Source organism: Neofelis nebulosa, chromosome 12 (assembly GCF_028018385.1).
Source record: "Neofelis nebulosa isolate mNeoNeb1 chromosome 12, mNeoNeb1.pri, whole genome shotgun sequence".
Lineage (NCBI taxonomy): Eukaryota > Metazoa > Chordata > Mammalia > Carnivora > Felidae > Neofelis > Neofelis nebulosa.
Genome location: NC_080793.1, coordinates 61,368,217 through 61,380,010, shown reverse-complemented (window position 1 = coordinate 61,380,010; position 11,794 = coordinate 61,368,217). Strand labels below are relative to the sequence as shown.

The following is an 11,794-nucleotide window of genomic DNA, read 5'->3' as shown; positions in this document are numbered from 1 at the left end:
ATGGTTGTGGATCATGTAATTATGACACAAAAGAGGTGCATTACTAGACTTAATTTCCAGAAGCTATTGAATTCAATCACACACAATGTGGTTTTGGAGGGACTTGGCCTATATGCTTTCCAAGGACAATTCTGGTCAGAGATAAGATAGTGAAGAGTGAGAGAAAAGTGTGGAGAAGGTTGTCTACAGTTCCTAATTTTGGGTCTATACAGGAGAAGGGGCGATTATTATCTCCTCCATTATGTGTATTCTTGGCAGTAGGGAGGGATTTCTCATAATTCTCTTATCACTTCATCACTGTTTCTATTTCAATAAATATCAACAGACATCAAAGGTCTAAAATAGAAAGAGGAAGGAATTATCACTAATAAATTTCCTCAATGACTGCCTAATGTCTATAGTACATATGGCTACACTGTGACAAGAATTGTGCCCTGGAACCAGCTTGGATTCTACATTGCTATGGCAAGAGATCACTCTGGTTGGGCTGGTTTCCTCCAAAGGACAAGATATGTGGCCAGCAGACAAGGCACCTTTGCCCGATCATGAAAATGTTTCTGTTGTTTATGAGTTAATCTGAACTGTTCACGAGTGAAAACACTATTGGCCCTCTGAGTCTAGTTTTTTTCTCATCTCTTCTCTCCTTTTCAAGACAGCCAGCTTTCCAATGAAATTCACATCCTAGATAAGACCCTTGCTGCACGGGTAAGATAGCAGACATCAAGGCTCATGGATGATGTAAGTTATGACCAAATCAAAACCACCGCTCTGTGTCCTGTCGAACAGAGATATGACATTTATATTAATATTTGGCTAAGTTTCTCAATTAGTGATTGATGAACTAAGCCTCATCTTCATAGTGAGGTGATGTAATTTTCATCTTTGGATAATGTTTGCATTGTAAATCTTTTAGAGGTCAGGAATGTCACGTTCTTGCCATGTAATAATGTCTCAAAGTGGGACTATAGTGGAAAGAAGTTTTTTTTTTTTTTAATAGAGTCTGAGAAATAGTGCATTTCATATAAAAATAGTGTAGATCCACATAAAATTTTGAAACACATTGGGTGGGAGCCTGTCAGATAACTAGTTACTGCAGCAGTGAGAAGTGATTACCTTTGCAAAGGTATTTGGGCCCTTTCAAGCCCTCCTGGTTCCTTTTGTCAAGGCATGGCTATAAGGTGGTAAATAAGGTGTTAGGGAGCCCTGGACTTTTACACCATAAACACCTTATAAATAATTAGATGTCCTTTCTCTCTAAAGCCTCATCATTTCCATAGCCTAGCTATGAAAATACATTTCATTTTATTTTTTTAAAAAATAAAATCTTTTCATTTAATGGCAACTTTAAAACTCAAAGGTGTTCATTTTAGCCTCTTAATAGTCATTTTAAACCAGTTTTCATGGGTCAGAATCCAAAGCAGAGGGATCACTATTTAAGAAAAAGTTTTTTTTTTCAAATTTCTTAAGTAAAAAATGGATCCAATTTTAACTTAACTCTGAAAAAAATTATTTTCTATTTGCCTTGATTAAATTTTTCTTTAACCTGAGTCTTAAAAATAACATTTACACTGCTGGGCTTGCAAACATTTTCTAGATTTTCTTGGTAACATTTATATATATTATTCCACTGCTTGTACAGCCACAGAAGTGATCCGTTTTTCCTTTGGGCTTTCTCCCCACTGTAGCTTCAGCCAAAAATGAAGTGCTAATCCCACATTTTGGGCAGACATCTTGCCTGTTTCTAAAAACCTCAACCACTAGCTATCATTATCAGAGAGCTTTTAAAATGCCTGTACAGTCACAGGCTATGTAGTGGGAAATGGATCATGAAATATCCAGGAATGCCAACAGCCGTTTTCCTTTCCATGTTGGAAAGTGCATGTCTTCTAAGCATAAATGAGGAAGGTCTCTTTCTCAGCACTCTACCAGCATCATGACACATTTTGCCTTAATCTTGGTAAACATTTGTCTGTCGCTACCTAAATGTACAAACAAACAAATGAACAAACAAACAAACCCCCCAAATGTGTGTGTTTCCAGCAAAATGTAGCTGCTCTAAACCATATTGCTTCGGGTCAAGAGCACTCTTTTCTATACCACATTCCACCATTTCCTCATGGAGTTCACAAATTGGGTTTTCAAATATAAGAAAATTTCTACACAATGGAAAATGAAGTTCAAGTCTTATCAAAATAACCTAAGACCACCCAAATGATAACAGAGGTTATTAATTCAGATTCTAAAGCAAGTAGTTAGCTGCTACCACTTGTGTTTGGCAAGGAATCAAAGGCAGGCAGGGAAGTTAGAATAATAGCAAAAAAAAAAAAAGTAAGGCTTCAGGTATGCTCTGATTGGAGTTTCTTGGCATGAAAACCTGGAGGAAGCTAACTAGAGGCAGTCATCCTATGTGATTGATTGGGGAGCATATTTGACTTTCTCTGGTTGGTCCTGGATTGGAAGGATGGGATGGAGGAGGGCTAGGGAGGTATACAGTCATTGATCAAGTCTTGATCATTCCAAAACAATTGTTATAGATGTTATAGGATGACTTCCTGTGAGTCTTATGTAGACCAGAGTTTATTGTCATACATGGTCTGGCCATTGTCCATCCATGTATTCAGTATGTGGGTCTATATAAAGGAAAGACCCATCTACCAGGGAAGATCTAGAACGACTTCATCCAGTATGGTAGCCACTAGACTTGCTATTGAGCACTTGAAATATAGCTAACCTGGGACTCTGGGGTGGCTCAGTAAGTTGAGCATCCCACTTCAGCTCAGATCATGATCTCATGGTTTGTGGGTTTGAGCCCTGTATCTGGCTTTTTGCTGACAGCTCAGAGCCTGAAGCCTGCTTTGGATTCTATGTCTGCCTCCCTCTCTCTCTGCTCCTCCCCTGCTTGTGCTCTGTCTCTCAGTCTCTCAAAAATAAACATTAAAAAAAAAAAGAAATATAGCTAATCTGAAATGAAATGTGTTGTAAATGTACAATACCAACTGAATTTCAATGCCTCTATATTAAAAAAAAATAAGAAAAGAAAAAGTACTCAGTAATGATGTTTTTAATATTGAGATGTTAAAATGATAATATTGGGGACATGTTAAGTTAAATAGAATACGCTATTAAGATTAATTTCACCTCTTTCTTTGTATTACTTTTTTAATGTGGCCAGGAAATAATTTTAAATTTCATATATGGGTCACATTTGTGGCTTGCATTGTATTCCTCTTGGGCAGCACAGGAATAGAGGATTGACATATTAAAGTCATAGGGGTGAGGGTGATGTTTTTCCTGGGAAATCCTTTACAAATCATCACATATTATACATTTCCCATAACAAGGGCAGAGCAGCTCATAGTGAGAAGGGACTTTTTTGAACTCAGGTGATGAGCAAAAAAGACTTATTTATTCAAAATATTACTATATAAAAATTTCATAGGCTTGGGTGTATATATCTATATAGAGAACCATAGGATTGGCTCTATCATCTTTGAGGAAATCCTTTTAATGTAACCTTTGATTATATATATATACCAAATCATAGAAGAGAAGGATTGAATGGAGGAATTCTTAATGGAGATTAAAAACTAAGAGTTGCTTACTGAATTGATGAGATTATTGTGATATTAAAATTTTCTCTTCTCTAGAGAAAGAAGCTAGCAGCCAAACATGAGAAGAGGAGCCTGGGATTCAGCAAAGACATAGCTGAGCACAGTGTCCACATTTCTGTATGGCAGCCAGCTGGGTGCTGAGGAGGAAGCTATCTTTAGGGGACCCTTAAGGTGGAACTTAAGAAGTAAGTCTAATAACCAGTTTCAACCTCTTTTCCCTTTTTGTGTTGGAGTTCCTTTTTTAAAAATTCTCAAGTCCTGCAGCAAATTGAGGCATTGGGACTGGCATTGACACATATTCAGGGAATGAAAGGAAAGACTTGTAGGGAAGGAAAAATATTTTTCCTCTATTCTTCTTGGTTCTTTGCTGAGAGTCATTCCTCTCACCTTCTGTAATAAGATAGATTAACAGAAGAAAAACAAGCAGAAGTTTAATAATATGTATAGCTTATGTTTACATGGGAGACACCCAGGAAAACTAACTGAAATACCCCAAGCTTCCACCTTTAATACCATTTCCAGCTGAAGACAGAAGAAGATGTTGAGTGTGGGAGATCCAGTTATGGGACATTATGTGGCAAATCACAGTAAAAGTGTAGTTGTTATGCTGATTTAAGTCCTTGGCTTTCCCATGGATCAGAGTTTCCAGAATTCTTCTTCCTGGTACAGAAAAAAAGACACCATTACAAATAAAGATTTCCCTTATAAATGCAAATGTCTCTTACAAAAGGGTATTATACTTGGTTTTCAGAGCTTCTCCCCTGTCTGCTGGGTTTTGTTTGTTTGTTTGGTTTGTTTTGTGTCTTAAATAACTAGCTCAAAACACAGAAGCATATTTTGGGGGTGGTATATTCTGCTCCCCTTCATACTGCATACACAGTTTGGGTGGATAAAGCACATTCATAAAACCTTTTACTTTCATCCAGGTCCTTTGTAGTGTATTTGTTTAAAAACAAGCATTTAAAAGAAGACACCCAATTTTATTACCACAAAACTATTATCCACTACTGTCTTTCATGAATCTTTTTTCTACTGGCTCAAGAATGCAAAACTACAGCAAGTCTCAAAGGGTTCATAGTGTTGAATGGGTTGCTGTAGATTAAAAATAGCACAGCAGTTTATCTTTGGCTACTGGGGTATTGGTTTACTTTTTTCATAGAAACAGGCTTTAATTACAGAGTAAAGAATAAACTGGACTTGATTGCTCCTTGGAAAGACTGACATTTCAGTTTCTCCCACAAAATACTTATTGATGTTGATGTAAGGGAAAGAGAAGAGTCAGAATACAAAGGAGCTTTGTGTTGCCAGCAGTTGGGAAAGCATCTTTTGTCTTCTCGACTTAGCAGTTTTGATATGGAAGTCAGTGCAAGAGAATAAATATCAAACACAACATTGTCATTTTCAGAATCTCTTTTGTGACTATACTTTAGAAAACACCCATAGTGAGACAATTGAAGTTTTTGAGCTTCTGGAGGAAAAAGAAAACTGACCACATCCCAAATTTATGCTTAGGAAAAGATGTTATTTACAACAATTATAACTGCATTTTCCACACGTGTTGAAAGACAGATAATGATTTAACATCCAAAAAGGAGAGAAAAACCCTTATTCAGAACAATTGGTGACATGTAAACCCCTCTGTGAATGCACTTTTGGTTTAATTAAAATGCATGTGCAGTGGTATATTTCAAAAGAAGAAAAAGTGCTGGGTATTCAGAACTAAAAATGTCAGTAATTCTTTTCCCATACCATGAGGGGTTTCATAACAATTCCTCAGAGTAATATTTCTTGTAGGTAGGTAAACAACTGCTATTGGCTGGATAAAGAAGGTGATGGCAAAGGATCACCTGGAAACAGAAAATGATCCATCTAAAAACAATTCTTAAGTACACAGGTAAAGGGATAACATTAGGAGCAACCATCAAAAGGGCAGTGCAAATGGAGAGATTTTTATGACAAAATATACCTAGCTAGAAATATTTTTGGATTCTGGTTACACATGGCAGCCTCTCAGCTTATTGGTTCTCAAGCCAATACTGTTTTCTGTATTGTCACAGCAAGTCCTAACAAGTTGGAGTGGAGAGAGAAGGAGGGAGAGAGAGAGCGAGAGTGAGAGTGAGAGAGAGAGAGAAAGAGAGAGAGAGAGAGTGTGTGTGTGTGTGTGTGTGTGAGAGAGAGAGAGAGAGAGAGAGAGAGAGAGAGAGAGAGAGAATATCTTTCATTGATTCCAGAGAATACAAAAGCAGGACATTTTATTTGTACATTATTTTACAAAATGAGATAAAAAAGAAATCAGACACAATATTTAAGAAAATAAAAAGGCAATGTGAGCAATTTCTGAAGTCCACACAATTTCTTAGCATTCCTCAAAAAAGTGTGATATTAGTAGAAAGATATAGACTCCAAAACACAAACTCACTCCTAGTCAGTTTAAGCTAGTTCTTGGCACCCTCAAACCCCCATCATTCTCAAGTGTGCAGAAGGAAAGCTTTAAATAACTCAGGAAAATGGCAAAGTAGAATATCAGATTTCAAAACATTTCATTGCAAATCAACCTAAAGGAACAGCATAGAAATCGTCATTCTCTAACAGTATTTTCCCCTTAGGTCTGTGGCAGCATGGTAGGACACAACACAAAGCAAATGGAACATACATACTCTTGCTTTTTAAAGACTGCGTCAGTAATTACTTCTTTTTTAAATTGTTGTACTAAGTCAAGTGTTCTTTTATAGACTGGCAAAATAAAATTCTGAAGATAAATAAAATTACTTATATAAATAGTAGGATAGTAGCAATATCCCGTGGTAAAACCCATTTCAGTGATGAATTCCTAATAGAAAACTTGGTAGTGTTAGAATTATATTCAACTAGTTTTTAATCTACAAGCTATTCTGGTTATTCAGCGTGAGTTCCAGAAATATTATTTATTTAAAGGTAGATTTAAGAAATTGTTGAAATAAGTCATACAGAGAAAGACAGATATCATATGTCTTCACTCCTATGTGGATCTTGAGAAAGTTAATAGAAGACCATTGGGGAGGGTAAGGAAAAAAAAGGTTAGAGAGGGAGGGAGCGAAAACATAAGAGACACTTAAAAACTGAGAAAAAACTGAGGGTTGATGGGGGGTGGGTGAGGGGTATTGAGGAGGGCACCTGTTGGGATGAGCACTAGGTGTTGTATAGAAACCAATTTGACCATAAATTTCATATTAAAAAAAAAAAGAAATTGTTGACAGAGTGGGTTCACTGCTTTAGGATAAATTGAAAAAAATGGTGATCATCAAATGTTGTATTGATTGCCTAACTTTCCTAGGTCAACTGACCTCAAAAAGTGTGACTCCCAGATTCTGTCTGTTGTTACCACAGAATTGGGCATATCAACCTAAACCTCTATTACAAGTGGGAAATCCATGAGGAAAAGACAGAACTATCATTCAGGGAAGGTAACTTGAATTCACACTTTCTGGAATAGCGCCATGGGTCTGAATTCACAGATGCGATGGTACTGTTATGATTACTCAACTCCCTAGGTTACAGTGGCTCAAATTCTGCCACTGGCATTTTAACCTGTGCCCCAACTGTTTTATTTGTAATATTGCCACCTGTGCACTCAGACCAAAACAGAGGGGATGGCTAGAAGCCATAATATTGATGGCCGAGGTCAAAGAAGTCATGAAATTCCATTTGGCTGCCAGTGGAAAGGGTTCTTATCTCTGAACTAATCTCAAAGCAATAACTACCTTCTCATTAAAGAGTTGTAACTATACCCTTGAAACAAACACCCTCCTACTATAGACATGCTATGCTGCCAGTCACTAGCTTAACAAATGTGATCTCTTTTACTCTGTAAGTAGCATTAACCACCTGAGAAGACTCATTTGCTATATTTCCTAAAATTCTGTATATGTAAGTCTGTGACCTAACCAATAGATTACAGAGGCTTACATGAGGTATCTGATCAGTTCAGAGCAAATAATTTCTCTCTGATTGAATAATATATGATTTATATAATCATTTACTTATGATATGTGGTAAATGGTGAAAAATATAAAGGAAGATCAGATTGGGAAGTGCTTATTTTTTATACTATGGTCAGGAAGAGGCCCTTTCATTTTGAATCTTATATATGAAGCTTTGAAACATACAAAACTTTAAGAAGAGAAAGTGTCTTAGAATCTGATCAAAATATGAAAACACTTGTGGTTTTTCATATGAGACTAACTAGCAAATTTGGTTCAGTTGCAACACATATAATAGGAATAAGGTATTTAACTGAAAATCATACATTACATTATCTTAGGGCATATACCAAATTCCAGCAACAGAGAACTTATCTTCAGTAGCAGTAAACATTATAACTACTGAAGTTAAAGGTTTTGTTTTTGTTTTCCCAGAAAAAAATAGAAAAATCTTTCTTAAACGTGGCAGTGTTTTGATGGAGGTCTCCTAGAAGTTTGGATGATCTTGATCCAGTCAATTTACCTCACTGGACCCCAACTTCCATATTAATAAAGCAAAAGAAATTATCCAGTTGGTCTCTGAGTTTCTTTTTATCATCAAGAGCCCTTGATTCCAAGATATTCCCAGTTGCCAATACAGTATCATATTACAAAGAAAACAATAAGCACAGTTAAGATATTAAAGTAATACTCATGCTTTATCTCCTTGTGACTTGGCCATTGCCTCTACTGGCAGTGGGTACATAGCATTCTGTTTGTGTATCATTAAAAAAATACTGGTTATGACTTCCTGTAACATAAAATTGGAATCTTTAAAGGAGATCTTTTAAGTATTTATCCTTGGTAAATAAAACAGATCTTGGTATAGGTGCTTATTCACTGTCAAAGTAGGTATGAAATCTTTTAGTGAAAAGTTAATGGTATAGGAACTGCTTGTGAATCCATAGGCTAAACTAAAAGATGGTTTTGTTTCACTAGTACTTAATATCCTGAATTAGAATTTAAATTATGCTGTATTTGGAATACTTATCAATATATTAAGTGCATATAAAATCATGCTGAGAATGTGCAAAGATTTCAGCACAGCTTAATTTTTATTTCACTGCATGAATTCCTTTTTGTTCTTGTTGAAATTCTGTAAAGCTTCTAAATTGTCCCTATTTCCTATAGCACAGTTAGCATGTCTTCTTGGGAATAGAAGGGATACCAGACCTATTCTTCCCTTCAAAGCCAACAAATATCAAAGCCAAAATGAAGTTAGGTAAGGTGTGAGCAGTAATGAGGCTGAGATAACAATTGTGTGTTTGCCATAAGAAATAAGTCTAGTATAGCTGAATAGTATACTGGTAGACAGCTAGATTTCTAGAAGTTGCAAGCAGGGTTGTATATGCAAAGTTTATCAGGGGAAAGGAAATGAAAAGTTTTTTTTTTTTTTTATGTTTATTCACCTTTTGAGAGAAAGACAGGGCACAAGTGGAGGAGGAGCAGAGAGAGAGGGAGACAAAATCTGAAGCAGTTTCCAGGCTCTGAGCTGTCAGCGCAGAGCCCGATGCAGGGTTCAAACCAGTGAACTGTGAGATCATGACCCAAACTGAAGTCAGACACTTTACCAACTAAGCCACCCATGAACCCTTGAATGGATTTTTTAAATGACACTTTCAATGACCATTTTTGCCCAATTTCATAACCTCACATACCATGAATTTAAGCCAATGAGGACTGAAATTTCTACCTTAAGCAAGTTCTACATATTGGCAAAACTCTTCTTGGGCCCACAGCAAGTCTTTTTGCCTCCTTCAAAGAAGAAAATAGGGGCACCTAAATGGCTTAGTTGGTTAAGCATCCGACTTTGGCTCAAGTCATGATCTTATGGTTTGTGGGTACCTTAGGCTCTGTGCTGACAACTCAGAGCCTGGAGCCTGTTTCAAATTCTGTGTCTCCCTCTCTCTCTGCCCCTCCCTCACTCGCCCTTTGTCTCTTTCTCTCTCTCAAAAATAAACATTAAACTTTTTTAATGAAAAAAGCAACCTATTAACTGTACTTGGAGAATAAATCAGTATCCGATTACATAATTTAGCTTGCAAATTAATTTGTGAATTCCCCACATTTTTAAAAGGACACGTGTTGAAGTGCTGTTTTGAGGCACGCAGATGCAGGAAGAAAATATGTAAAATAATGAGAAGCATTTTCACAGTATTTAGTGATATTTGCTCTCAGAATTCTATTAATTTAAGAGAATAACTTGCAACTGTTACTGCATTAAGAAGCTTGGCAAGCACCAGAGTGTAATTATTTCTGCTATAGCACTGATACACACAAAAGAAAAGAAACCATTCATGGAATGTGTATATGTATCTATGGCTATCCTTATTTATATTGTTGTGATTTACAGTTCTGATAAATTTGCCTCTTTTCTTTCTCCATGCTGAAGAAGGAAACATACACACATGACATTGCATTTCTGACAATCGGTGTTTCCCTGAAAAGCTAGCCCTAAGGAATCAGGAGATGCTGATTCCTAGAAAAGCTGTTAACGAATCCTTAGCCTCTGCCTTATCGATATCTCAAAGATTCACTTTTTCTTGGCAGTATTCATCAGTGTTTGCTTGATGGCTAGGCAGGACAATTCTTCATTATGTAATACTGACCTGAGCATTGCAGATGCTTCCCATCTCTCACTCTGTTTGCACTAAATGCCAAGAGTCATTATGACTACCCAACACATATGATATCTAAACTATTCTTAGAAATATGTTTGAAGACCACTTCAAATAGATGAAACTTCAAGAGTGATCTTCAGGTTATCCTGGCATGATCTGAGGTAGTGCCACTATGCAAATCTTTCTCTTAAGATGCCTCTACAAATATTGTAGAATGTGGTGACTTTTAAATGCCTCCTTTCCCAAGGGCTTTCTGCAATATGTCTCATATTGTTCAAAGTAATTTCCTGGTGGTTTGTGACTAAGTTAAAGAAAATAAAATGATGGCACTTTCTTTACTGACCCAGGTGGATGCATCATCTCACCCTGCTACCTAGAAAGACTAACACTGAAGAGTTATTTCCAGAATATCTGTTCAAGACACACATTTGTGTTGTCCTGAGGTCCAGGAAAGACATCTGTGATTTCGCTTCACCATATATTTTTGGGAACTGAGTCAGGAAGCCAGAAATTAAGGAAGTGGGGACACATGAGGACAGGGATCAGTTTAAGTTTACCTGAGACCAGTAAAATGAGTTGACAGCTATAAAAAGATTAGGGTTTCAAATAAATTCTGGTGTTCAGTTAATAATAATGTACCAATGTCAATTTCTCACTAGTGCTAGTGGTGTGTATGAATCTGTACAGAATAATTTCTACTACACACTGTGTTCAGTATGTTGTGCTATATGCCACACTTTTGGTAAATATGTTATTGTTACATAAGATGTTAAAAGTGGGGAAAACTGAGTGAGGAGTATAGAAGAAACCCGTGTGTAATCTTTGTAACTTTTCCATAAATCTATATTTGTTCCAAAATTTAAAAATTTATTTAAAAATTGCCCTCTAAACTCATTTTTTTTTAACTCACAAAGCCCTATCTCTTTTTCTTCCCATTCTTTCTATTCCTCACTGACCCTACTCCCCAGCTTCCTTTTCTCCTCTCTAGACTTCCAGCTCTGTTTTCCCTCTGATATTGCTGCAGAGGTCTCAAATCCCAACCCATTCACTTCTGAGTGCAAGTTTCTCATAAGCACTACAGTTCTAGCCCTGGGCCTTCCCTTGCTTGTTTTCCTTTTTGTGTTTTCTCTCCTTGTTTATTTTTTAAATTGTGTAGGTCTTTATAGAGGAACTTCCCATGCACTTTGTCTTTTGATTCTTAGAATATCCAGGTGAATTGGTCCTTATTATTATTATTATTATTATTATTATTATTAATTTTAATTCCAGTGTAGTTGACATATAGTGTTTTATTAGTTTCAGGTATATAATCCAGTGATTCAACAGTTCCATATATTACTCAGTGTTCATTATGATAAGTGTACTCTTTTTTTAAATATTTTATTTATTTTTTGAGAGATAGAGAAAGAGTGCATGCACACAAGCAAGGAAAGGGCAGAGAAAAAGAGAGAGGGAGAAACAGAATCCAAAGCAGGCTCCAGGCTCCAAGCTCTCAGAGCCCAACATGGAGCTCAAACTCAGGAACCATGAGATCATGACCTGAGCCAAAGTCAGACACTTAACT

General features: G+C 36.5%; 1 long non-coding RNA gene across 1 annotated transcript; it reads left to right on the top strand.

Moving 5' to 3' along the window:
* The first annotated feature begins 493 nt into the window (after positions 1-493).
* Positions 494-8,106, top strand: LOC131490885 (uncharacterized). The gene is made up of 3 exons (XR_009251249.1): positions 494-738; positions 3,648-3,796; positions 8,006-8,106. It is a non-coding gene; the product is annotated as an uncharacterized LOC131490885 (long non-coding RNA).
* Positions 8,107-11,794: the final 3,688 nt, after the last annotated feature.